We start from the raw sequence: 27,350 nt of genomic DNA, 5'->3' as shown, positions 1-27,350 counted from the left end.
CTTTAGATAGAGGAACAAACAACCATAAGTTTAGTAGAAGGAAGGAAATAATAAAAACAGGAGCAGAAATAAATGAAATGGAAATAAAAGAGACCATACAAAACATCAAATGAAACAAGCTAGTTCTCTGAGAAGAGAAATAAAATTGTAAGCCTCTAGCGAGGCTAACAAAGAAGAGAACAAACATTAATAAACAGAATTAGAAATGAAAGAAGAGAAATTACTACAGCTAGCTTAGAAATACAAGGATCATAAGAGATTACTATGAACCACTATATTCCAATAAATTCAGTAATATTGAAGCAATGGAAAAATTTATAGAACAATATAGTTTACCAAGACTAAACTAAGAAGAAACAGATGAGTTGAATAAACTGGTAACAGTCACAGAAATTGAAATAGTAATCAAAAATCTCCCCAACAACCAAAGCCCAGGACTAAATGGCTTTACAAACAAATCCCATCAAATATTTAAAAAAGAATTTATGCCATCTTGCTCAAATTACTTCTAAAAATTCAAGAAGGAGGAATGCTCCTTGATAAACTTCATGATGCCAACATTTCCCTAATATTGAAACCAGATAATGTTGGCATAGGGAAACTATAAACTAATAACCTAAAAATTGAAGGAAAATCCTTCAACAAGTACTAATAAGTTGAATTCAAAGCAATACATCACAAGAATTATATGTCATGATCAAATAGAATTTATCCAAGGGATGCATAGATGGTTTAATGTGTAAATCAATGAAATAGAGCATATCAACAAAAGTAAAAATAAAAATCATACCAATAGACACAGAGACAGCAATAATATAGCCCTGCACCCATTTATGATTCAAAACTCTAATCAAGAAGGTAATAGAAAATTCCTCCCTCGACAGAATAAGAGCCATAGGTCACAAACCTATAGCCACTATAATACATAGTGAGGAAACACTGAAATACTCCCTTTAAAATCAGGAACACAGGACCTCCCTGGTGGTGCAAAGTGTTAAGTCTCAGCACAGTGAAGCTATCAGCAGCACTGCAGCGAGTTCTATCCCCTGCCAGGAAGCTGACCCACATGACAAAACAGACTTCTCCTGCCTCACCCGATGCTCCCCTCAGCAGTGTATTTCAGTCAGTCTGCCTGTTCTGCTCCCCACTCTGTCTCTGGTTAATTCTCTCACCATTCCCGCATACCTGGCTTACACCTCAGTTCTTGGATCCATAAATAAAATACATTTTTTTTTTTAGAAAATACATATTTTTTTTTAAAAAATGATCAGGAACACAAAAAGAATGTCTACTGTTACAGCATCTGTTTATTTAGTATTAGAGATTTTGGCTAGAGCAATCACCCAGCAATAGGAAATTAAAGTTATTCAAGTTGGAAAAGTGAAAATATCATTGTTCACAAATGATAGGATACTCTATAGAAAACCTAAAGATAATTTTTTTCTTTTTATCATTTCTTTTCTCCTGCTTCATCAAAGCTCTTTCTGATTTATCTTAATTTAAGCTTTTTTAGTTCCTCTCACCATAAATATTACAGTATGTCAGTTGCTAGTATTCATTCTTGAGAACTTTAGAAGTGCCTCTCTTTTACATTCTTTAGCTTATATCTTTTTTCCTACATCTCCCTCTTTTAATTTGTATGATGCAGAGCTTGTTAGTATTGCCAAATTTGTCAGATAGATGGGAGCTCTAATTTGTAAGCAAATTTTGTCAATACTGATCAGAGATAAAATAGGCCAACAAGGTATGCTGATGCCTATTTTTTTTTTTTTTGAAATAAGTCTAAGTTCTTTGATCTATCTGTAGGTGATGCTAACTGCATCACAAGTGCTGTGGTCTAACCAAAGACACTTGTTGAGTAAGAACTTGCCAGCACGTCCCTGGGGATTCTGAGGAACAAACAGTGAAGCAAGTTTGCAAGGCAAGACTCTGCTGCTCAGTGAGCAGCCCTCTTGCTATTTGTTAGTAGTAACAATTAAGCTTGATTGATAATGTGACAATGAGCAGGAGGAACAGGGTCCAGGGGAGACAAGGGATAATCAATTTTATGGGGAACTGGAGGGAACATGTCAGTCACATATAGAGGGAGGACTTTCTGTGTAAGTACTTGTATATAATTTCAGAGCTACTCCTAGACCTCCATGGCCACAGAAATATTTAGTGGCTACCTAGGCATCCCAGCTGCCTCATGATGTACGCTATTGTCTTTTTTTTTTAAAGATTTATTTATTTATACAAGCATTGGGGTACAGCCAGAGGCGTGGGAGGGTGAGAGAATGTATCAGAGACAGAGCATGGAGCAGAACAGGCAGAAGGACCAAAGTACACTGCTGAGGGGAGCAGTGGGTGAGACAGGAGAGGTCTGCCGTGCCATGTGGGTATCTCCCTGGCTGGCCAGGAATTGAACTGGCACTACAGAGGCTGCAGATAGCTTCACAGCACTGCGTTCAACCGTTGCGCCACCAGGGGAGGCCCTTGGGGCTGTTGTTGTAATACACTTTAAAATGTTATTTTTACTGAAGCTCCAAAAAAATGGAATGATTCTAACATCAGTTTCCTATTTTAACTTGCTTTCTATTGACATTTCACACGTTTTATCTTTAATCTTTTATTTCACTAATTTTGAGAAGCTGAATGAATACTATAATTTATACAAAGGCATCACCATCATTTAATGTAATATCATATTCATAATTAGTATTAGAGTTTGGAATGTGAATGGAATCAAATGTTCAAAGGGTACTAATAAAACACTTGCAGTTTTGCTTGCCATGAAAGTCAAGAATATCCAAGAAGATAGACACTTCTTATATTTATATTGGCATGACTGTGAGAGCAGTGAATGAAGGAAAGAGCATCTTCATTTAATAAGTATTGACTGAGCCTTTACATGAGCTGGGGATGGTGGAAAAAGTAGTGGACAAATCCAAAAAGATTCCTGAACTCATTTATTACTAAATAATTAAGAAAGCAAATTACAAAATAATTAAGAAATGAAATAACTACACATTTTGTTAAGTTCCACTTAGGTAGCATAATAGTTGATTTAGTTCAGATCTTGAAGGGGTCTATTCTTTATGGAGGTGACATTTGTGTTATAAGATTAAGTATCTACCATTTTTGAGTCACCACATCAATATAAAATCTCACTTAGATGCTAAGATACCAATAATAAGTCAGTGATTCAAAGTGGCATTTTAATTTAAATAAAATAATGTATAGGTACATATTTTTGCAATTCAGTAGTTTTGAGATCTAGAGCAAGTTACTTAAACTTTGGAAAATAGGGAAAATAATGCCAACCTCAAAGCATTATTATGAGGGTAAATTAGTTCTTCTCAAAGATCTCTCTTTGTACTACACTGTCCTTATTGCCACTCTCCATTTGTAATCTCCTTTCTCAGCTACATTTTTGAGGTGATTGTGTACATGTTGATGCTAATTGCTTCTTATTTCTCAGAAACACCGTTGTCAGATTCCAAGAGTCTTCCTCACTCTATCCCTGCCCTCTTTCACCCTCCCCACCAAAGGTGTTCTGTTAAGGTCCATGAATTTTTTTGTTGTTGTTGTTAAATGGAAAGGTAGTAATAATTTCATCAATCTATGAGAGTCACTTAACATTGTAGAGTTGATCATTCCATTCTACCTTTGGCTCCTGTCCACTTGGCCTCCAGACCCTGTGAGTCTATATTTCCTCATTACTGCTCTTTCTTAAACTTCTTTGGTAGTTTCTTCTCATTTTCCAGGACTTAGGACTTTGACCTCTCCCCTCTTCTCTCTGTATTCACTCTGCACTTAATGAGAATGGATGCATGAATAACACCTAAATGAAGATTTTTAGCACAGACTTTTCTCTGAATCCCCAAACTATCAATCTAGCTATGCACTTGGCGTCACTATGGGAAGTCTAACAAACATCTCATCAATGTTGATATGTGTGTTTCCTGACATTATCCCCAGACCCCTATTGTACACTTTTTTTTTTTAATCAGGATAAACAGAAGCTCCATCATTGTGCAGGTAAAAACCTTGGTGTCATCCTTGGATTCTTTCCAGGATCAGCTTTGTGAGTATTTAATCTCTGTGTAGTCATTCAGAGCTCCACATTCAGAAGGGTCCTGTGTTTGTGTTAATGTTCTTTATTAAAATTCTCAAAAATTTTTGAGTAAGCACCCCTCATTTTTGTTTTTCACTGAGCCGTACAAATGATGTAGCTGTCTTGCTCCAATCTGTATCACACTTTGCATTTAGTCCATGCATCCACTCTTATCTTTAGTCTGCTTGAAAAGCATCCTCACTGGTCTTGCCTCAGTTGTTTATTTTTTTGTCTCGCTTTAGTGCATTTTGAGCAGAGTAGCCAAAATAACGTATGTGTGTGTGTGTGTGTGCGCGCGTGTGTGTACTATATGTTGGATTATATGATCATATTATTTAACCATTAAAAATCAACTAGTGAATATGATGGCTTTCCATCTTGTTTTTAGTAAATACAGTTATCAAAATTTCCATACAATCTTGTCTGTAGACCTCATTTGCCATTACTCTACCCTCAGTGAGCCCCATTCTTTGAATACTCCTCCTCTAGACCCTTTACTTTGCTGTTTCTGTAGCCAGAAATGCTCTTCCTCATAGAAGCATAGGACATTCATCTCTATCAAGAATTTGCACAAAAATACCCATTTCAGGAAAATCATCCATGCCCACTCTCAATCCCCAGAAATCCTTTTTTTAAAAAAAAAATCTTATACCTTCTTTTACTTCCATAGTATTTTTTTTATCTTTTATACCTTCTTTTACTTCCATAGTATTGATCACCAAATAGCAGTTTGTATGTTTTTTTTTTCTCTCTCTCTCTGTCTCTCTCTTGCTCAGCTAGTACAATGTTGGAGTTTTAAGGGCTGAAGATTTGCCTACTTTATTACTGCTGAATTCCACGATGTTAATGAGTAAAAGGCTAGCATATAGTAGACAGTCAGTAATATCTTTGAATAAATGATTTAAAGGAGACAATCTACATGAAAGGCATGCTGTTTGGTTTAGAATAAGTCCCCAATGAAGAATAATAATTTTACCACTTTCTTAAAAAAAAAATCCAATTTTAAAACTAGATGAGATCTACTTAATAATTACATAGACCAGCTTCCTAATGTTTTAGGTAGGGAACCCTAGACTCAAAGATTATTAAGTCTTTATTTCACAGATGTTGTTAATATAAAGACAGATCTGGTCTTGACCTCACTCCAGGGTTTCTTCCACCTTATCAGTCTAGCTTTCAAAGCACAGTTCTATGCATTTGATTTTTCTTGAATTACAAGCAATCATATCAGAGCCTTAATTCCTGTGGCATTCAAAATATAACCAGAGATATCACTAAGATGTGAACTTTCAGATTGTCAGCAAAATATAAACAATTCACAAAACCTAACATTCATTTGTTCTTAACCTTGAAATAATGAGAGATATTAAGAGCAATGTATTAAAATTAAATATAACCACCATTTATATTATGTAGCTTGAAGGGATTGTCTTATTAATCTTCTTAACAATCCTATGAAGTATCATTATCTCCCTATTACAGCTGAGGAAGCTAATACTTAGGGCGGTCCAGTGACTTTTACTGTATTTATGCAAGTAATAAACAAATTTAAACTTAAAACCATGCATAGAAACATGTATTTATGGAATGATACTATGCAGAGTGAATTTGACCCACTTAAGATGCAAATTTCCTACTAAAAGGATTTTTTAAATGCATGTATACATCATTTGTGTTTCTCCATAAAAATAAGTCAAATTTATGAGACATAATGTTTGAAGACTAGTTTGCTCTGTCTCAAACCTAGACATTCTCCCTCTTTTCTCCAGTGGACCAGTATTATAGAGGTCTCCTTTGAAAATTCAGTAAGCTTTTTGCTTTGTTTTCATATGTTACTTGAGGAATAGGTCTAGATATCACCTTTTGAGTGTGATGAGTCACAATTCCATTATGGACTTATTTTTACTTTGTCATTATCATCTCAGTAGAGAACTGTGATTCCTCCAAATTCTGAACAACATTTTACTAGAGAGGATATCTGAACCATATACTTAAAGTGCACAGAGATTCACAAATATTACTTGTCTGTCACCTGGAACTGAGAAATCATTTCAAATACAAACTATTACAGGGATATGTTGTTTCTCATTCATTTTTCAAGTCAAAATAGAATTAATATTAATACATATTGTTTATTAAAATAGAGTTAGAGTCACTTCATTGATGAACTCATTTTCTCAATCCATGACTAATTAAATGTGTGCTTGTATGAACATCAGATTGAGAGTGGAAATTGGGAGGACTGAGAAGGAAGACTTATTTTTGTGTGTGTTTGGTCTATCATTGATAGAAATACAGTTAGATTCAGTAACTTCAAAAATTAATTCCATCAATATTATGTTACTAGAAAAATTAATATTGTTGGAACAAATAAAATTGTCATTGGATTATAATGATCAAGAGGTGATAGTCAAAATGCAGACTTTAGATATTTATTGTGATTTGGAATACAGCTTATTTTTTGTTCTGTTCAAGTTATTTACTATGACTATGTATTAAAATATAAATGAATTCAAAATAATTAGAAAAAAATTGTTTCTTTTAACTTTTATTATACTTTGTGAAATCTTAACTACTTAAATTATTCATTTAATTTTGAGTTTTAAATATAAAACCAGCAATGTTTTTGAAAGATACTTTGCACTAATATTGTACAAATTTCGTGCTCAGTCTTGAATTCTTTTAAAGGACTCTATACCTTTTTCTCTGAGTAGGACTTGGTGATGCCTAAACATCCCGCTCAGTTTCATGGAAAGAGATGCTGTGTGTCCCCACCCCAGAGTTATAGCTTTGTGTATTAACTCAGATTGGCAGTTTCAATTATTTTGTTATCATTGTTTTAACATTGTTTGGATTTAAAAGCACATCTGAATTTTGCTAATATAGTACTGACAAACTGTTGCCAAAACTGACTGGATGAAGGCCAGTGTGGTCACTTAGTCAATTTCTGAATGTAAACCAATCACTGATTAACTGATTTGAGAGCTCACAGGACCTTCACAGTTGTTTGCCCCAGATTTGAAAACCGAGGCTTAATAAATATGATGATCTTGTACAGGATCATACCGTCAGTGGAGGAATTTTGACTTGACTGCATGATATATAGGATGAACAGATGGTTTACTTAGTCAAGCTTGATTTTATTATTCATGTGCATAGTCATGGTCCAAATCATCTTGAAGATTTTTGTTGGCTAGTTGTGAGAACAACTAGATTTTATTTCCTCTTATTTCATTATTTGTGCCTCACTTAAGTTGTTTGACTTATTCTGATGAAATATCTTCATACAAATGCCTATAGTCAATTGTTATTAGTAAGAATTAAGAGGGAAGGAAACACAATGGACTTTCATGGCGGACTATGGGCGATTTGGTGGTACACTATGGTGGTGATACCTGATAGGGGTATCCAAATGTTAACTCAATGAAAAATAAATGAATAAATAAAATTTTAAAAAGAACACCTTTCAAAATGTTTGATATTTAGAAATGACAGTTCACTAATTGATAAGCTTATGCAAATATGGCAACTGGTCTTTATTAGTACTATTATGTAATTCAATAAGCTTCTCTCCCTTCATCAACACAGGAGAGAAATTAAATTGTTAAATTTAATTTTAACAAATTAAATTTTTGTTAATTTGTTAACAAAAATTAGATGGTATTAAGTAGTTTTCCAAGTAAGTATTAACAATAATATCAAGTGATTTGTGGGGAAAAAAGGAAATATATTCATTTACATGAGTTATGGGATAAAGAGTAGAGTTTATAAAACATTTGTGTCAAGAAGATTATTTTTGTGAAAGACAACCTCTTTTAGATATGTGTGTTTATAAGTTAAATTGAATACAGGTAGATTAAAATACTAGTTCTACAGCATAAAATTTTACTTTTCTGCCTTTTTATTATTTGGAATGATAACTTGTATAAATTTTCTGTTGATTTTCTTTTTCATGTTTCATACCAAACTGCTTAGGGTTACATACAGAAAATTACATTTTCTTTCTAATCTGAGCATTTGAAGAATTATATCCTATTATAAGAAGACTTTTATTTTCATAAAAAATATTTTCCTTTAATGTTAAAGTCACTGTTGCTTTCTAATTTTTTATTTTTTTAGAATTTGATTATGCTTATATAGCTACCTCTTTTCATATTTAATGTTAACATACTTGCATTGCTCTCTTTAATGATTCCTCCTGGATGCTACTGCTATTTATAAAACTTTCATCATCAAAAAATTCTTATTAGTAATCTTATATGGAGAATTGTATCTTCAAATACTTATAAAAAAAAAAAAGAAAAAGAAGCTGTCCTTTTCCCTCAGCCCCTTCTGCCCCTGCCAAACACTATTGTAATCTCTGCTTCTGTAAATTTTGACTCAGATACTTTTTATAATCATGCAGTCTTTGTATGTTTGGCCTATTTTCCACAGCATAATGTCCCCCAGGTTTCCATGATGTTGCAACTAGCAGGATTACCTTATTTTCTGAAGACTAAGTAATAATCCATTGTATGCTCATGCCACAAATTTCTTTAGTCATTCATCTGTTGCTGGACCTTGAGTTTTTTCCTTATCTTGGATAAATAATGCTATGGTGAATATGGTAGTGCAGATGTCTACTTGAGCTCTTGATTTCAATTATTCTGGACATATATATATATAAAATATGTTATTTATGATATGTGTTATTTGGGATATACATTATATATATATTCTTAATATTCTTAAAAATACATTTTTAAATATACCACAAAGTCAGCCCAATCTGAAGTTCATTAATACTGGATAAGTCCTAAATCTCTTGAACTTCTAAAAATATGCAGAGAGATTATATTGCAAAGTCCTGAAAAAATAATTCTTTCAGAGAAACTGCCTTTCTGTTCTTTACTTTTAAAAATTATGTGAATTTAGATAGACAAGGAATCTGAAAAATGTCCAATAGAACTGTTTACATTGCATCTCATTTCACTATACCTATTTTAATTGTTAAAAAGAAAATACCCTCTATATGGTTCTTTGAGAAATCATTTACATAGGTTATGGGTCTAAATATTGCATATCTTTGATTTTTTTTCCTGCTGGTTGCAGAGAAGCATAAATAATTGTGCAATGAACATTATTTACTGTGATCTGCTGTCTAATGTCATGATTGAATTGACTGGAGAATAGAAATTATTCTGGCTGTATCTTGTCTTGGATGAAGAAATGCATGCTGTGTGTTTAGCCTCTCTTTCAAAGGTACCACTTCATTTAACTATCAGAGTTCTGCTCTTTCAACTTAAAGTTTACCAAATGTTTATGTTTTTCCCTTTGCTATTGTGTTGAATTAAAAGACATGTCTTATAAATACTGCTTGAAAGATATGTCTTCCTTTGCATTTCCCTGGTTTCCCATTTTAAAATATAAGCCATCACATATATGGTGTTTTTCACTAAGAAATAAGATTAAAAATAAAACATTGTTAGAAATTCTGTAACTCTGCTTTAGTCAATTTATTTAAAATATAAGAGTCCCCAAATGTTGTCATGATTCCCATCTTCTTTTTGGGAGAGATATAGCACCATCCAAATACATTTCCATAATCCTAGCAGGCTAAAATGGGTAACAGGTCTAAAAAAGAATTTACCATTTATATTTCAAAAGCACTGGGATTGTTTGGTTTTTATTTTTGGTCTGATATTTATAATATGAACTTACTTTAGTAAAATGGTTTATGTCAAACTTTTCTCTGATTGTTGTTTAATTACTATCACGTCTGGTACCTGAAAGAATAGACAGACAAACAGAACAGTGGATTCTCTAGTATGTAGTTTTCTTCTCTGCTCACTTCCTTTTTCTACTTTTCTCAGCTCCTCATTTAAGTTTCCCTGAGTTGGTGGAAATATAGGATTTCACAGGTAACAAACTGTGTGAAGAAAATCTCTCTCTCTAGATTTCTTTGGGTATTTGTGTCTAAGTCCATATTGTCTTCCAGATAGTAATTTAGTTCATCTTCCACTGACATTGTGGAATACTCAAACCCAACTATTGTATACATACAGATTGTTGCTTGTAATCACCTCAATCCTTTTTGATCATGAAAGAGCTTCCAGACTGAATTTGTTAATGTTATCAGAGGATAGGTAGTGTTTTTGTTTGTTTGTTTGTTTTCCAGAAACAAATGCATAATAGTATATTGTTCTTTGTGATTCATCAATTGTAGGTGGCAAGACTTTGTAATTAAGAGTTCAAGTTAACATTAAATCCCTATGCTTCCCTGTGCTTTGAACCCTAGCTTCCCCCTTTTTTTTAAATATGTGGACTTTTGTTACTCATTTGCTCCCTTCCTGCTTTAGGAGTCTTCTGTGCTAAATGAGGTGATACACACTGTCCCAGGTTACATAAACTTTAAATCAGTAATTGTGAAATATAAAACATAGTAAGTATATAAAAAAACACCAAAATATTCACATGCTCATGTACATGTATATATGTACAATATGTGTATATATGTGCATAATATTAATGTATGTATAGTAATTTACATTGACCATTGTAAATAAGTAATGATGGCAAACAATCCTAAAAGCTGTTGAAATAAAGTGATATTTCTGAAAGATGGAATACACTAATCTGCTCTTGCTCTACATTGGTTTTATTTGTTTGGCAATGAGGATTTATGCATGTCTCTACCTGCCAAAATCCTTGAGACTACACAATGCTAGCAATAAGACAGCTGGAAAAGTAAGCCCAGCATCCTTCCTGTAGCTGAGTATTAGATGATTTGCTTGTTCTTACATTCAGATAAGACTTTATGTCAAAAACAAGACTGTAATGAAGGCAGATGAATGTGCTGGCTTTTCCCCATTTATGTCCACATTCACACTCAACCCTTGTCTACATCACTGTGCTCCTTGGCAGTTTGAAATGTGTGTCCCATTTAACTAATTGCTTGTCTTCCATCTTCTGATTCCCTCATATCAGTGGAATCGAGGGGCAGAAATAAGTTTGGATAAGAGGTTGAGCATGACAGGGGAGGGAAGGATTTATTCCCCAGCTTCCTCTCTTAGGGGCCCACAATGTGTCAGTGACAGTGATACTCTGGCCTAAATAGGGCTCTTGTCAGTGGCCCTTCCTGTCAGTAGGTCTGGACAGATCAAGTCTCTGCAGACCCAGTGACCTCCAGCTCTCACTACCCCAGGGTCATATACCAATGTGACTGTTTACTCAAACTGCAACCTCTCCTAGGTAAACAGTTCCTTCACCTATCTATCTTCCATCATGCTTTTTAAGAGTGACATCTGATTCCTGACAGGACAGAGACTGATAAAAATGTCTTCAGTGAAGCAAAATTAATGATTTCTCTGAAGAGAGGAAGGAGTAATAGATTGTTCTACTCTAGGGATCAATAACACTTAATATCTCTATTTCTAAAGTCAAGATAAGCCATAACCAATTTGTCTGACTGTCTCTCTCTCTCTCTCTGTGATTAAGAGTTTATAAAAATGGTACAACTATGTATATGCTATTTTATTTGCCTAAGGACAGAGTAATGTTTTAACTTGCATTTTAGAATGATTGGTGTGACAAGCATGATGGAAAGTGCCTTGAGAAGGGGATAAAATAAGACCAGAAACATTCATATGCACACTGTGATATAGTTTAGGTAAGGTTCCCTTAACTAGATCAATGGGAGAAAAATGTACTGGCAAATAATAATTTATAATTATTTAGGGGTAATATAACACAAGCATCAATGCCTTACTATCTCTGTACCCCTGGACATGCTATTTAACCTTCTGAATCTCAGTTATTACTCAGCTGTAAAATCAGGAGAATAATACTAATCTCATAAAATTGTTGTAAGGATTAAACTGAGATGTGTAAAGTGCATAGGAGAGTGCCTGGCACATAGTAAGCGTTATTTAGTATACCTTATAACTTTCATTAGTAGTATATTTATATATGTTTAAGTATCTGGTGGGATAGAACGTGTGGGATGATTTGCAGAATACAGTTTGTTACAGTGTGTGATTTTTTTGGTACCATTCATTAAAAGAGGGAATGTAATAGAAAGTTCAGATCTTCAAGTTTTTGTATTATTTCCACATTTTTTTTTTTTGGTAGAAGAACTGGGATGTAGGCCAGAACCGCAGGAAGTGAGAAGATTCACCAGAGACAGAGTAGGGAGCAGAACAGGCAAATCTACTGAAATACATTGCTAAGGGGAGCAACAGATGAGACAAAAGAGGTCTGCTGTGATATATGAAGGTTAGCTCCCAAGCCAGGGATCAAACTCAGGCTGTGGTGGTGATAGCACTGAGAGTTTGTCCCTAGGCCATCAGAGAGGCCCATTTTTTTTAAATTTATATTGCTTCCATTTTAGATTACTCTCTCATATTATATCATCATGCTCAATACATAGCTAATAAACTCAAATTCTTTTGCTTGAAATTCCAAATATATTCTAGTTTTTGCTACTGTGACTGTATCTTAAATTGATCCATTTATGCCCAGAAAGAAAAATGACCTAGAACATCTTTCCTTCAGTTATTTCACATGAACTGGTCTCTCTATAACTTTATCTTATCTAGTCTTAGATAAGGTTTTCAGAAACCTGTGAGTCTTTATTATTTTCCATATTATATGTTCTTAACTCCTTTACCATCTAGACTCCTTGCTAATCTGACCCACTTAATTGTATTACTTTATTTTCTCACTGTTTTCTTTTATCAGATATTTAAATATCCTTAGGACTTTTTTATTATCTCACCCCTGAATTTTTGTTATGGCTTTTCTCTATACCTGACATATACTTTCTTTCCTTTATCTCTGTGCACAATTAAGTTCTAATCATCCTGAAAAGCTCAGCTCATTTCCAGTTTCTCAGAGACGATCTTCAGGTCCCCTCCTCCCTTGCTAGATGCTTTCCCTGCAACCCTCATTTCCCCATGTCATGCTAAGTGAAGCTCTATTGCAGTACTCTTCAGTGTATTCATGTATTAGAAAATAAATGGTCACATTTTATTGTGAATGTTGTTAACACAGCTTCTTGTGTTGACTGATCCAAAATATTCTGACTCATTAGGTTTGCAGATTTTAATGCAGTTGTTATTTTATGATGATAAATGGTCAAAGAGAAAAGAGTCTACACTGCCTGTCACCCAGCTCCATAGCTCCTTTTCCTGGCATGAAGCCAGGATTCTCTGAAGATTGAGATGTCCATCCCGCAATGAGCCGACAGATGGAATCATCCCAATCACAACTGATGCATGACTATAGTGGTGCTGATTTTCTCATGTCCTTAGTTAAGGATAAGTTGAGAAATCAAGTCCTATCTTAAATGCCCAGAGTATCTGACTTTGCAACCTCTCATTCCCATATTTTCCTTGCTATTTCCTGGCTTTATTCTCACCACCTTTATTTTTTCCAGTTCCTTTTTTATTTTTTCTGCTTTTGCTAACCTTTATTTCCAAAGTTATGGTGCAACAAACCATCATTCCCTGTTGTTTGTTTTTGTTATAGTCCCGTTCTGCTTTTTGTTCAAGTAAATGTGCCTATTGATCCTTGATCCATCTTCCTGAAGGTTGTTATGTCATATATGGAGTCTACATCTTTTTGATTTAATTACTCCTAAGGCAGCCTAATTTCTCCCCTGCCCCCCACTATACAATATTGAACAACATTTATGGCACTTATCTTGCTTTACGCTTTAGCAAAGTAAGATAAACATTGACATAAATCAAGGAAACAACTTCACATATTTCAAAGATGACAATCTCAACAGCTTGTATTAAAATCTGAAATATGGTGACAAAGGTTCATGGTCAAAAAAATATGAGAGATTTTGCTTTTTCATCATATTTTTCAAGCAAACTAAACAAAAAACATGACATTTCTCTTATGATAATTTTGACACAATTATTTGATGTAATGTTTCTGGACTAAAAACATTCACAGAGAATCCCAGAATTGGGACTAATTTTCACTAAAAAAAGAAAATATTCTGATCTTCTCCAGATGAAAGGTAACATTTTCTGGGTGATATGGGAATGTGCATTTTTTAAATGCATTCCCAAAGATTCTGGTACCGCTAACCCATGAGCACTGCTAATGTATCTGATTCACCTAATTATAATTTTCTGGAACAAAAGAATGTTTTATATACTTTTGCATCACTTCTTACTATAAAATTTTGTACAGTTATCTACTCAATTAGATATTTGCTAAAATGAATTGAATGGAATTATTTGAGATATAGTTTTTCTCATACTTATTTCTTCCACATGATATCATACATTTATTCTTATCACAATCCTTTCTAGTTTGTTTGAACTTCTTTGTTCTCATGCTATTGCCAGCTTCTACTTTTGAAGTAATTTTGCAAACTAATTCTAATTGAGGATGTCATTCCAGTTGAGAATGTTTAGTAAATCTTTTTAGACAGCTTTATTTTGTCTTTTATCTCCTATGTAGGAAATGAACCAATTATTTTATCACATCTATTAATGAAGTCTAACCATAAGTCATTTCAAGAATAACTGTGACTGAGCCCTTTATTTTGAATCTTTATAATCACTCAAAAGTTTCACCTAGATATATAAACCATATATATGCATGCCATTTTTTTTTCTAGTTCTAGCATTATCTAACCATAATGAAGTTGTTCCCAGAGCAGTAGATGAAGTTAGTTTTTAAAGGGGAGGGGATTTTCTACCACCCCATAATTTGTTTCTCTGTTTTTATGATGTAAGAGAAGGCTCCCCCTTCTCTTGATTATTTGTGACAACTGCAAGATTTCTATTAATAATAAACATCATCCACAGGGAGGGCGATCTATTTGTTTCTGATGGGTTCATAGTGGTGAAAATCAAGGCATGGGAGGTGGTTATATATTAGCTGACATGATCTAATGTTATTAAGATATTTCCAGTATTTGCATTTTGGCTCATGGTTCCTGGGGGGTGGGAGGGAAGACAGGCTTTAGACAAAAAAATTACAAACATCTATCCTTCAAAGAACCTAAAATTATTATGCTATCTCAATTCAAATGGAGAATCTGAGTATCCACAGAAAATACCTACATCTGAGATGTGGCTGTACCTAAGAAATTACTTTTTTATGTGAGTCATGTTTTCTGCGTAGTGTGGCATTAAAAGTACTGCCTCCTCTGGTGGTGGAAGGGGTTAAGACGCAACCTATGAAGCTGTCCACAGCCACTGCAGCACGAGTTCAATCCCCGGCCAGAGAGCTACCCACATGGTGTAGCAAATCTCTCCTGTCTTGCCTGCTGCTCCCCTCAGCAGTATATTTCAGTAAATCTGCCTCTGCTGCTCCCCATCCTGTCTCTGGAGAATCCTCTCACCCCCCACCTCTCTGGCCTGTACCCAGTTCTTGTGTGCATAAATAAATAAATCTTAAAAAAAAAAAAAAACTTGTAAAAAAAAAATGCTGCCTCCTTTATTCTAGCACTGTTCCTGAAGGATAAAATGGTAAAATAAGACTGAATTCTGTTTCTCTAGAATCTGTATATCCTTGTCAGTTTGCGTAACTTCATCAGATTTTAGCAGTAAGCTTCATTTTTCAGGTTGTGTTTTCTTACGAGAATGCATGAATATTAACATAAAAGTAAATAAAGCACTAAATAAATTGCATTGCAAGACTCTTTCCCAAAACTGCTGTCAGAGAATAACCTAATTCTGACATTTGAACACCTGTCAGCAGAATACTTATTAAGCAAGAGGATGGTTTATGTTACATGTAGGAGCCCTTACCTCATCCCTCCAACAAGTGACTACATTGCTGTTATGGCAGTTCCCGCTGTGTGAGTTTTACAGACATATACTCTGTGACATGTGACCTGTGTTTGGTCAGCATGTGTGTCTAATGACTGCAAATCAATCTGAATAGAAAATTGTGCATGAAAAATGTTTTCCTTTATATAAAAAAAACTTTTTTTTTTAAATTAGTTTATTCTTCCATTTGAAGTTCGGTATTTTGAAAAAGGCATTTTTTATGGTTTAATTATAAATAATCTAGCTGTTTCTAAATAGAATGCTGCATGTTGTAATAAAATAATAACTTCTAAAAATGAAAGGAGCCTTACTAAAATTATTTGTTACAGGGAGAATTATTAAATAATTGTTATTTTTCTGAATATGTGTGATCAATAGTTATTAATAGATGGAAGAAATATGGGCATGTCAATTTTTGAGCCAAAAAGATTGTAGAATTTTCTTCCTGTTCATTTTGTTTAATGTGTGACTATATCCTTTCAAAGATCATTGTAGCCCATTTTGTAACCATCTTTAACTTGTATCGCTAACTGTCATTTATGAATAGTAATGTAATTTTTCTTTTTTCTATGACTCAAAAAGCACTATAGGGGCCTCCCATAGTGGCGCAGTGGCTGAGCGCTGGGCTGCGAATCTGCCTGCAGCCTCTGCAGTGCCTGTTCGATCCCCCGCTGCTGGCGAGGGTCCCACATGGCATGCAGACCTCTCCTGCTGCCCGCTGCTCCCCTCAGCAGTGTATTTCGTCAGTCTGCCTATTCTGCTCCCCGCTCTGGCTCTGGTGAATTCTCTCACCCTCCCATGCTTCTGACTGTACCCAGTGACTGTATAAATAAATAAATAAATCTTAAAACAGAAAAAAGAATAAAAAAAAAAAAACACTATAGTAATTTTAATACCACAGAGTAATGGACAACTCTTAATTAGCTTTTCTTGTTTTACTAGATCTGTTTGTAGCACATAAATAAAAGGGTAACCATATCCCTATGGTTGGGGGCACCTGGTATTAAACACTGACTAGTGCTAGAGGTTGAATTTTAATTATCAGTCATAAAGGAAACCAACATGTAACAGTTGGCAATTGGATATATCTTTTGGTCAAAATTTTTAATTTGATAAATTTTGCCAAAATTATTATATAATGCTAATGTTTCTCTATCAAATGCCAAATGTGTCAAAAACAAATAATTGAAAAATGTCAATAGATTCTTTCATTACTGCAGTGGCATTGATTAGACCTTCTACATAGGGGCAATCTCAAAGGCAAATGGTTAGAATTACCCAGAATTAATTAAATACCACTTTGTGGTCTGTGTGTGTATATGTGTGTGTGTGTGTGTGTGTGTGTTTCCACTCTCATGCTAAGGACAGTCAGCTAATCAATCAGAAATCACAATCTATTCTTCTTTCTTTCAACTTCAAATATGTCATTTCTAGTCACATACACGTTTTTTGTTTCCTGGGATGTTCCCATCTTTGCCATAATATCCCATAGGGTATCCATGAAACTCCTCAGCCAATGAAATTCTTGCTCATGTTCCCTTTGGCCATTATCTCTTAAAAGTTTTAGTTCAGTTTTATATGGATTACAATGATTCATGGGTAAATGGCAGAGATAGATCATTTTCTCCTAACTTTAGTCCAAATGCAGATAATCAAGAAAGCCTTAAATCTCTTTAGTCCAGCTTGTTCCCCTCCAGGAATAGTAGAGGGAGATTTATATTTTTATAACAATTTAGATTTTATAACCATTTCTCTTTTTCTCTCACAATGTTTAAGTACAAAACAGTGAATTTAAACACTCCTCAGAGAACTCATTTCTTTTTATTTTATTTTTTTAACGATTTATTTATTTATGCATACAAGAACTGGTGCACAGGCCAGAGTTGTGGGGAGTGAGAGGATTCACCAGAGACAGAGTGGGTAACAGAACAGGCAGACTGACTGAAATACACTGAAATACACCAAGGGGAGCAGCGGGCGAGACAGGAGAGGTCTGCTGCACCATGTGACTTTCTCCATGGCTGGCCGTGCATCGAACTCGTGCTGCAGAGGCTATGGATAGCTTCACAGCGCTGTGCTTAACCCCTTGAGCCACCAGGGAGGCCCTCATTTCATTTTAATAGTGTTCTTGGAGGCTGAGACCATGACTTCTGATCTTGTTATCCAAATGAAAGAAGAACAGAAGTGAGGAAAGTAAGAGAAAAAATAGCAAAGGAAGGGAGAATGAGAGTGAGAGAGCTAGAGAAAGAGAGAAGAAAATAGAAGGGAACAAGAAGGATTAAAGGTAGGTCGCTGTGGTGCTATCATCCCCACTCCTAGATCTTACATTGGTGACTATTTCATCGTATCATCAGGGAGAAATGCCAAGCTGTAAACATTCATCTTTCTCACTATTAAATCTTTTGTGTATTAGTTTCTTAGGGTTGCCATGCTAAGTACCTATCGTCACAAACTGGTGACTTAAACTAACAATTTGTGGTCTCACATTTCTATAGGCTGGGAGTTTGGGATAAAGGTATTGCTAGAATTGGTTCCTTCTGAGGACCATGAGGAAGAATCTGTTCCATACTGCTCTCCTGTCTTTTGGTGGTTTTGCTGACAATTTTCGGCGATTCTTGGGTTGGTTGGATACACCACACCATCTCTGCTTCCATGTTCATATGCAGTCTCCTTGTCTGTGACCAAATTTCCCCTTTTTGTGAGAACATTAGTCATATGAATTAGGGCTCACTTTGAGGACTTCATTTCAACTTGCTTATCTCTGAAAATCTTTTTCTAAAGAAGATCATATTGTGAGAATTTGGAAGTTTTGAGGTTCTACATTCCATCTAAACCTATAGCTTGTGCTATTTTGTTATAATTCAAAAATATTAAAGCATTTTTGTTTCTCTTTTCTACTGTCAGATCAAGATAATTCAAGGCATAGAGTATTACTTTGCCCTCTTGGTCCTCAGAAAAATTAGGTAAATTTGTCCAGCCATGAATTGTTCTATCATTGAAGACAAATTTCATCATGAAGATAAACCTAAAAAGATGAAATGTTTTCACTGCATTCTTTCCATTATTTGGAATTTAGCAGCATGTGTTGGTTTAATGTCTAATGTGCTTTTAGTCTCACAGTTTGTAAGGTGTTGGTGTTGTAGGAGGAAAATAGGTTTAACAGACCAAGGTACATAAAAATCTAAATATGGGTAGAGACAAGTGCTTTATTGAATGAAAAATAGAATTTTGCTGATTGTATAGATATTTTGCTATTTATCCACAAGTCAGAAAAGTAGATCACAAAATCTGGTTGGGAAGAGACGAATGATTGAATTTTATTGAACCTAGGAATATTATTTATAAATGATAGTATCTGTGATATGCTTACATAAAACAGATAATCTATTGTTCCAGTCCAGAATAATAGGAGGTAACTGAAGACACACCACCAGTAAAAGAAAATTGTAATGTAACCCTTACAGGAAATAATATAACATAATTCACATTAGGCATTTTTAGCAGCATGTTTTCAGACATTTTATATGTAGAAATTGCCACATAATGAACGAACTACATGAAAGACAGACTAAAACCTGACTTAGGCTTAAGGAAATTATGATGTAAATTATCTCACCTTTACTCCTTAATTTCCCTTCTTACTTTCCTTCCTTTCTACTATATATTTATATAACCTATTGTTTTCTCCTGCATTCATACATTTATTCATAAGCATTTAATGAAACGCATTACATGTTGGGCTGAGTGTTAGGTAACTGGGCTATAATTCTGAATAAAGTCAGACACTACTCTTGCCCTTAAAAAATTACTTCTAACTGTTGAGATTGACTTTTATAATCACACAAGTGTAAAAATTTTTTATATGGCAAGTAGTATGAGGAAAAGGTCCACATTGTTGTGAGTGTTCATAAATCAGTGATTTATCTAGTGGGCCTAGAGAATGTACCTCGTCCTGAGGAGGGACACTGAAGATGAGTTCTCAGTAAGTAATAAATAGATTGAGAGGAAAATAATTTAGAACTAGAAAGAACAACATGAGCAGAGATCTTGGGCCAGCACTAAACCCAGAAAGTTAGAGGGACTGGAAGAAGGGAGAATGTGAGATTGAATACCCTCTGGAAATGGGGGAAGAGCTTTCAGGGATTTCAGAACCCCATTAATAGCAACTTTAATTTAAGAGCATTCGCTAATCACTGAAGGTTCTTAGTTAAGATGTTGATATAGTCACTTTGAAATATCTCTAGTGTTCTCCTGGAGACATAGTTGGAAAAGTGGAATTTAGTTAGGTTGCTTCTTGTCGTCATCTGAATGAGAGATATGAGAGATCTCTCACAGATGCAAGAAATGACAGTGATTTTGCTGGTATAATTGTGAAGATGGAGTGAATGGGCCAATTGGTAGGATAAAATCAAACACTTGTAATGACATCAAGGATAAGTCCTGGGCATCTGGTATAAGCAACTTTTCTGATGCCATTACTATTTCTCTCGCAGAGAGAAGGCTGCGAGATTTTTTTTAGAAGAGGGAAGTTTTGAGTCATGGGTTCAATTTTGGATATATTGTGGGTAAAATAAGACATTTAAGAGAAACTGTCGAATAAATCACTGTCTATAGAGGCCTGGGGGTAGAGCCAAGGTCTGGGCCAGCAATATGGATGGTGTGCTGTCCGATGGGTGGTGTCTGGGTCACCCTGCAATGTAATGCATGTGTCCTCTAGAACAAGGGCAAGAAGAGGGTTGCACAGGTGATAGCCTTGCAGTGTTTGATCCTTTTTCCTAGATAACCAAATTGGAATGAGTCATGGGCATATGCCCATTCTAGAGGAATACTTCTTCTGTTTTGATAAGCACCACAGGAAGATTTTTTTGAGAAAATGTGATTGTGAGCTTTAAGCAAACTGTTCCCCAAACTGTAAAATCCCTGTAGCTCCATAGCATACTGTTCTACAATTTCTACCTAATAAGTGATAAACAATCATATATTTTAACCTGCTACCTTATATAAATAAACAATTTGGGCAAATATCCATGTGGATTTGGTCTCTTCCATGTCAAGGTGAGTGAGGTTTTTTTTTTTTTTTTTTTTTTTTTTTTTTTTTTTTTTTTTCAGCTTTCCAGGAATATATGCAAACATATATTATGACCAAACTTTGTCTTTAGATTTCATAAAATTATTTCTTGTTCTATTTACTTAATGTGGATGTTTATTTCCAGAATTGAATTAGGTAACCTCTGTACTAAATTTTAAGTGAAATAGATTTTGAGAAACTACAGGACTATTTATCTTTGTATTCAATTTTTCTTTAGTGACTCCTATCAAATAAATAAAGTAGAAAAGAAAGATAATCATGTTTCATTGCTATTGAGGTACTCTTCTAAATATCTGGTTAGAGACTATCATCTGAATTATTGTGTGCAACTTTTAATTTTCTGTCATAGTTTGATATACTGATGAGGTCAGTGACAAAACACCACTTAAGATACTGGTAACTAATAGGAACATATTAACATGAGAGCTTGTCAAAAGGCCTTTTATTGGAAATTAAGGAACATTTGATATATGTCAAAATAGCTCTGGAATTAGACCTTCAGGTCTCTCATTCTTGGCCCTTAATTAAAATGGAGGTTTCATCTGCATAATAACATTTTTGGCTTATGTCATTCCTCAATTACTCATTTTAGGTATTAGAACTTTAGTATTAAAAATGGCATTTTACAATAATTTCTTTAGATATGTCTTTGAAATTTCTACAAATGTTTAGCTTCTTCTGAGGTTATGGTGGAGTGCCTTGCACTCTGAATATTGAAATGCTATTTCTAAGAATGCTGATTATAGTGGTTAATTAGACAAAAGCCTATCTGAATTGCCTCTCTGTTGATAAAGCTACTCATTATTCATTAGGTATTTCCCAATATTTATTTTAAATAATGGTTTTTGACATTAAGTGAAAGAGTATTTACTGGATTAAAAAAGTTTTCTTCTATGTTTGTTTTTGAAAAGCACCCGTTTCAGTTGAAATTTTCAGAAATACTTTTTGTTAATTTACTTGATCGGCTTCAAAATGGTATGTTTAGATTTGTTTACAAATTGATTATTTCATTACTTGCACAATTTATACAGTTTACATAAAGTTGATACTATTTTTAGAAATTCTCATTTCTAGCTTTTCAAAGTATTATTATTGGAAACTAAATATCAATTTTACTAATTAGTAATAATATTGTTTCTCCACACATGGAGACTTCAGACCGACAGAAAAATCCCTAAAATTCTGAATGTTTAGTGCTGTGAGACATGTACAATGGGAAATCTAGACATTCATTATCTAATATGATTCTACAACAGCATATCATTCCCATTTTATATATGAGGAAGATGAGTTATCCAAAGTTATAGGCTAGTATTTCCAACACTGGAAATCCAGCTCAAACCCAATACTGTAAATTAGCTACATGAGAAAGTTTCAATTATTTTATCATTAAAGACTTTTTAATTAGGACATACATATATGTATATATTCATTGTTTACCAATAACATTAAGCAAATATTTAAGAGAAATTACTTGTGTTAGATAATTACTATTGAGATAATACTTTCACTTTTCTTTCCTTGAAATTTGGATTATTTTAGTTACTGCTTAAAATTATGTTGATATTGTAAAATTGTAATGTTGGCATTTGTCAGATAAATCCCTGGAAGAAGGGGCCAGTATAAAGGCAGGGATAAGTAAGATGACAACGTGAGTGATTATTCATTGGAGGGGGTCTGGGGAAGTGGATAAAGCTGGTGATCTAGATCATAATGAGTTTGATCCTTTAATGAATTTTTCATGTGGATTTTTATGTCATTTATATGGATTTTTATTTATTATCATGTTTATTATACAAGTGGGTTGAAAACATGTTAAAATTGGGTGGGCAGAATGCAAGAAGTTGTTAAGAGATTTTCATTAATGAACTGGCAACAGAAAGAGCAAAGATGAATTAGTATCTTGGAAGATGAGAAAAAAGTATTTGTCATGCTCCAATGATGATAGCAGGTTTTAATACTACATGATGCTTAGGGACTTTAATAACATGGTCATTTAAAATAACATAATAAGTAAAAAAGTCAGAGTTGCTCAAAGTTATAGACAGAAGTGGTGATTATGCTTTAGACAAACTTAGCAGGGCACAGAAGAGAGTAGGAATTTTGAAACTCAGAGTCATAGCTAAGAAAACTCACAAGATTCTAAATCAACTAAAATTGGCCTGAAGCTCATGGGGAGAAAATCTGGTGGGTTCAGATACACAAATATTTCCTTTATCCGTTGAGATTAAGAGAATTAATACAACTTAAAGTGGAAATAGAGGAAGTAATACAGTTAGAGGTAGAACTTGGCTCTGAAACCTAGAGATAAACTACAAGCTCATTTTATTAGTCCTGGGGGGGAAAGTGCTTATTATTAAAAAAAAAAAAAAAGGAAAATACAGACCATATTAGGAAGAAGGCAAAGATATTAGGAAATTCACATCCCAAGTTACCACCATTGTTAGCCTTCTGGTCAACATCCCTCTAGTCATGTCTCTCCACACATAGTCTGCAGTAGCACACGAAGGAGGAGGGGCGTCACATGCACATTATTCTCAGCAATATGTTATGGATCTCTTTGCATGTCAATAAGCATAATTTATATCATTTTATATTGGTATTAATCTATTTATGGATCTTTCACCATTTATTAATCCTATATTTTGTTTATTTGATTCTTTGTTTTGTAATGTTATCAATACATATGGAAAATAGAAAAAAATCAAAGAATATCTTTATAGAAATCACCATATAAATATACATCTGTACACATACTTTGTACATGTGCAAGATTTGCACATAAATTTGAAAATTTCATGCTTACATTTACTGCCAGCTCAAGATGGATTGGATGTTGATTCAATGAGCATTAATCCTCACATCATCACTAAATCCTTTGAGAGATGTTTGATTAATCCGTTTTCCAGATACCAAAACAGACACAGAAAGGCCAAATCATATTTTCAATGTAACACAGTTAATGTTAGAGTGGAAATTTTAACCGAGACACTTGGATTCAGAGTCCCTGCTCACAAACAAAGTGCTGACTCAATCTCTATAAGGTCCACATTCTTTCCCAACCTAATTTTTAAAAATCCAGTCAAAGATTTTTGTGTGTCCATAAATTTGGAGTTACATAGCCTTTCTTAATAGTATACTAGTTCTTCATAAAAACTGTTGTTTCCCAATTTAAATATTGCAGTGGGAATATCTGTGTATGTATCTTTTAGCATTTTATGTCTTTACAGTAAATAATTTTTTAGATGACCCCAAAATTAGGTTTGCTTTACATTTGCATCTCCATTGACAAACTACTTTCTAGAAAAACTCAATGTTTCCCATCCAAAAAATATGAAGCTATATATTGCCTCACTCCAGTATTGGGTTTCATTCATCTATTTTTATCTGTACAGATATCTGAGACAAAAACAGTGTTTCAGTGATTCAGATTTCTTTAAAAATTATTTACGTTGAACAACATTGAACTGTCTGTGTACTATGTTTTTGGGGAAGTTAAAGTTTAAATAGGTTTTTTTGTGTAATATCTAATAGACATCATTTTTTTAATTATTCAAGGTTTTATTAGAAGACTTACAGTACAATATTTTAAAATAAATGATAAATTAGATGAAAGGTGTTATTAGAAATGAAGTATAGCAGTTGTAGATTTAAAAAGAAAGATTATGACTACAAGTCATTGTTTTTATCAATTTCTTTGCTCATAAATAAGAAAAATACCATTAGATAGATGTTTTAACAGAGAAAATAAGCTGAGTATGAAAGAGTCAATTGAAAAATACTATAAACTAGTTAAATGTTATGGGTCACCCATTTGCTACTACTCTTGAGATTTTAAGATTTTGTGACACTACAAATTTCTCATACCTAACATTATTAATGCTAATAATGATAACTCTTAATGTTTAAATTTGAGAGTAGGACTTTGCCCGGTAGCACCAAAGCAACACAGGGACTGGAGCGAGAAGAGGCAAAGGGCCGGCCCCTGGATCTGAGTGAAATGGAGATCTGAGAAAAGAGGGCCTGTGTGGCTTCCTGGGGAATGTCGTGCCACAAAGAAAAACCTCAGGGAGAGTTACAGCGCCATTGTCAGAACTTCACCCTTCCATTGATAGAAATAGAACTGTTGAGGCCTCCCCAATGGCACAGTGGGTTGAGTGCAGCACTGTGAAACTATCCATAGCCTCTGCAGCATGGGCTTGATTCCTAGCCGGCCAGGGAGATACCTACATAGCACAGCAGACCTCTCCTGTGTCACCTGCTGCTCCCCTCAGCAGTGTCTTTGGTCCGTCTGCCTGTTCTGTTCCCCACTCTGTCTCTGGTGAATCCTCTCTTGCTCCCACGCCTCTGCCCTGTACCCCAGCTCTTGTATTAAAAAAAAAATCTTAAAAAAATAAAATACATTGATTAAAAAAGAGAAAGAAATGGAACCGTTGAGCAGAAATTTGGGCAACTCCACCACTCCTTTGTCTATTTCTTTGAAATTACCAAAGCATAAAATTTAAAACTTAGAGGTTGAATGACAATGTTTACTGCTAATTGCTTCACAGTTTATGATTTAGATAAATGTCTTTATTTTGAACTCTTAGAGCACCAAGAAATTTAATAAAAGTATTCTTTGCCTATCAGAATATAAATGACTGATATAATTATCTTTGTATATTCTATACCTGCCTAAATTCTACAGGCATAAAGGAATGTCTGGTCTTTTAAAACTGAGAATGCAGGGCCTCCCCAGTGGCGCAGCAGGTTGAGCGCAAGCGCTGTGAGGCTGTCCGCAGCCTCTGCAGCTCGGGTTTGATTCCCAGCCCACCAGGGAGATTCCCACATGACGGGGCAGACCTCTCCTGTCTCGCCTTATGCTACCCTCAGCAGTGTCTTCGGTCCATCTGCCTGTTCTGCTCCTGGCTCTGGTGAATTCTCTCACCCTCCTGCACCTCTGACTAGACCCCAGTTCTTGTATAAATAAATAAATCTTAAAAAAAAAATAAGTGAAAGTGAGAATGCAGCATGGCAAAATGAAATATATAAATTTGTTATATATTCAATTAATAAATGTATATTTTGATATAAATGTTTCTAGTATAAAACTGAATTGCTGATAATAATAAACCTTGACAACTCACTAGCTTTCATGGGGTGTTTCAGTTTTTAAACTGGAAATTAAAAATATACTTTTCAGGGTTTTAGAAATGACTAGAGATTGTCAAATTATCATGCATTTCACAGGCGCCCAGCATTTGCTATATTCTCATTCACAAGATACCACCCTGGTGGATTTGGAATCATGCTTATTTTGTCAGCATCACTCCTCTGCCTGGTTCAGAAGGGGATTTGGGTTTGTGTCACTGTCACACTATTTCCTCTATTCTGGAGTCTGAAAGTCATTTTTTGTGACATGCTGAGGAACTTGTCCTTCATGGGGCTAGTCACAGGCAGCAGCAGTGATTTCTCAATGGAGAGAAACAATGGGGAAATTGGCAGGCCAGGTCCTCAAAATTCTCTGCCTGCCATTGCCACTCTTGGAGAAGCAAATTGAAGTTTTCATTTTTGGCATATTCTGCAGTAAATTTCATGTTTTTCTGGATGGGCAAGACTGGAAAAAATAATGGCTTTCTCTAAAAATCCAATTTGTGATTAAGGTTGGAGCACAACGATGAGACTAATTGCATTTTTTAGTTAGCATTTTCTGGGTCTTTATAGTTCTTTCCAAAAATGTTGGAAGCCTCAATTTTAGAGAAAAATATAAGTATATTTAGGTGCACATTTCATTCCAGAGAAGTTAAAAAATGATATAATTAGTATCTGTGGCTTTGGGAGTCCTGAACTCATAAGATGCTGTAATAATTTATGAGAGGCAAGGAAGATTTGGTTCAAAGAACCTTGGAGGGTTCACTTCCCACTTGATGTATGACTTCTGACATTACTAAGAGGAAGCCATTTCATAAGTTTGATTTAGAGAGGGAAAACCTAATCAACGTTTTATGGATTATGTGCTGACCTCTCCTCTAGCATTATGATAGTTTCTCTGTCTTCACTGTACCCCATGCTGACACTCAGTTCATAAGGAATGATACTATACAATCAAGTTTGTCTTTCTTAGCCCTCCACCTCCACCCCACATTGATAGTCTGTAGTGTAAACTACACAACAATTTTTGAAGTAGTTTTTTTCTTTCTCTAAAATTTATTGATTGGGTAAAATGATGACTCAAACTTTAATGGAAACAGTTTGGGACGGTGGCATAGTATCCAGTGGAAAATCAGGAAATTATGCATAGGATACCACATTTCTATCTGAGAACAGGAAACTGCCAATCCCCACAATATTTACTTTGAAGGCGGAGTATCCACTTTCATTCACGCAAGTCCTTTTTAAGCAAAAAATC

The 27,350-nt window shown here is 34.5% G+C and overlaps 1 protein-coding gene across 1 annotated transcript in view; it reads left to right on the top strand.

The window, feature by feature from the left end:
• MDGA2 (MAM domain containing glycosylphosphatidylinositol anchor 2) overlaps nucleotides 1-27,350 on the top strand; it is a 729,529-nt gene that overhangs the window by 352,851 nt on the left and 349,328 nt on the right.

Source organism: Talpa occidentalis, unplaced genomic scaffold (genome assembly GCF_014898055.3).
Source record: "Talpa occidentalis isolate TD23 unplaced genomic scaffold, MPIMG_talOcc4v2.1 talOcc4.11, whole genome shotgun sequence".
NCBI classification, from domain to species: Eukaryota; Metazoa; Chordata; class Mammalia; order Eulipotyphla; family Talpidae; genus Talpa; species Talpa occidentalis.
The sequence above is the reverse complement of the archived record's forward strand: the minus strand, read 5'-3'. Positions and strand labels throughout refer to the sequence as shown.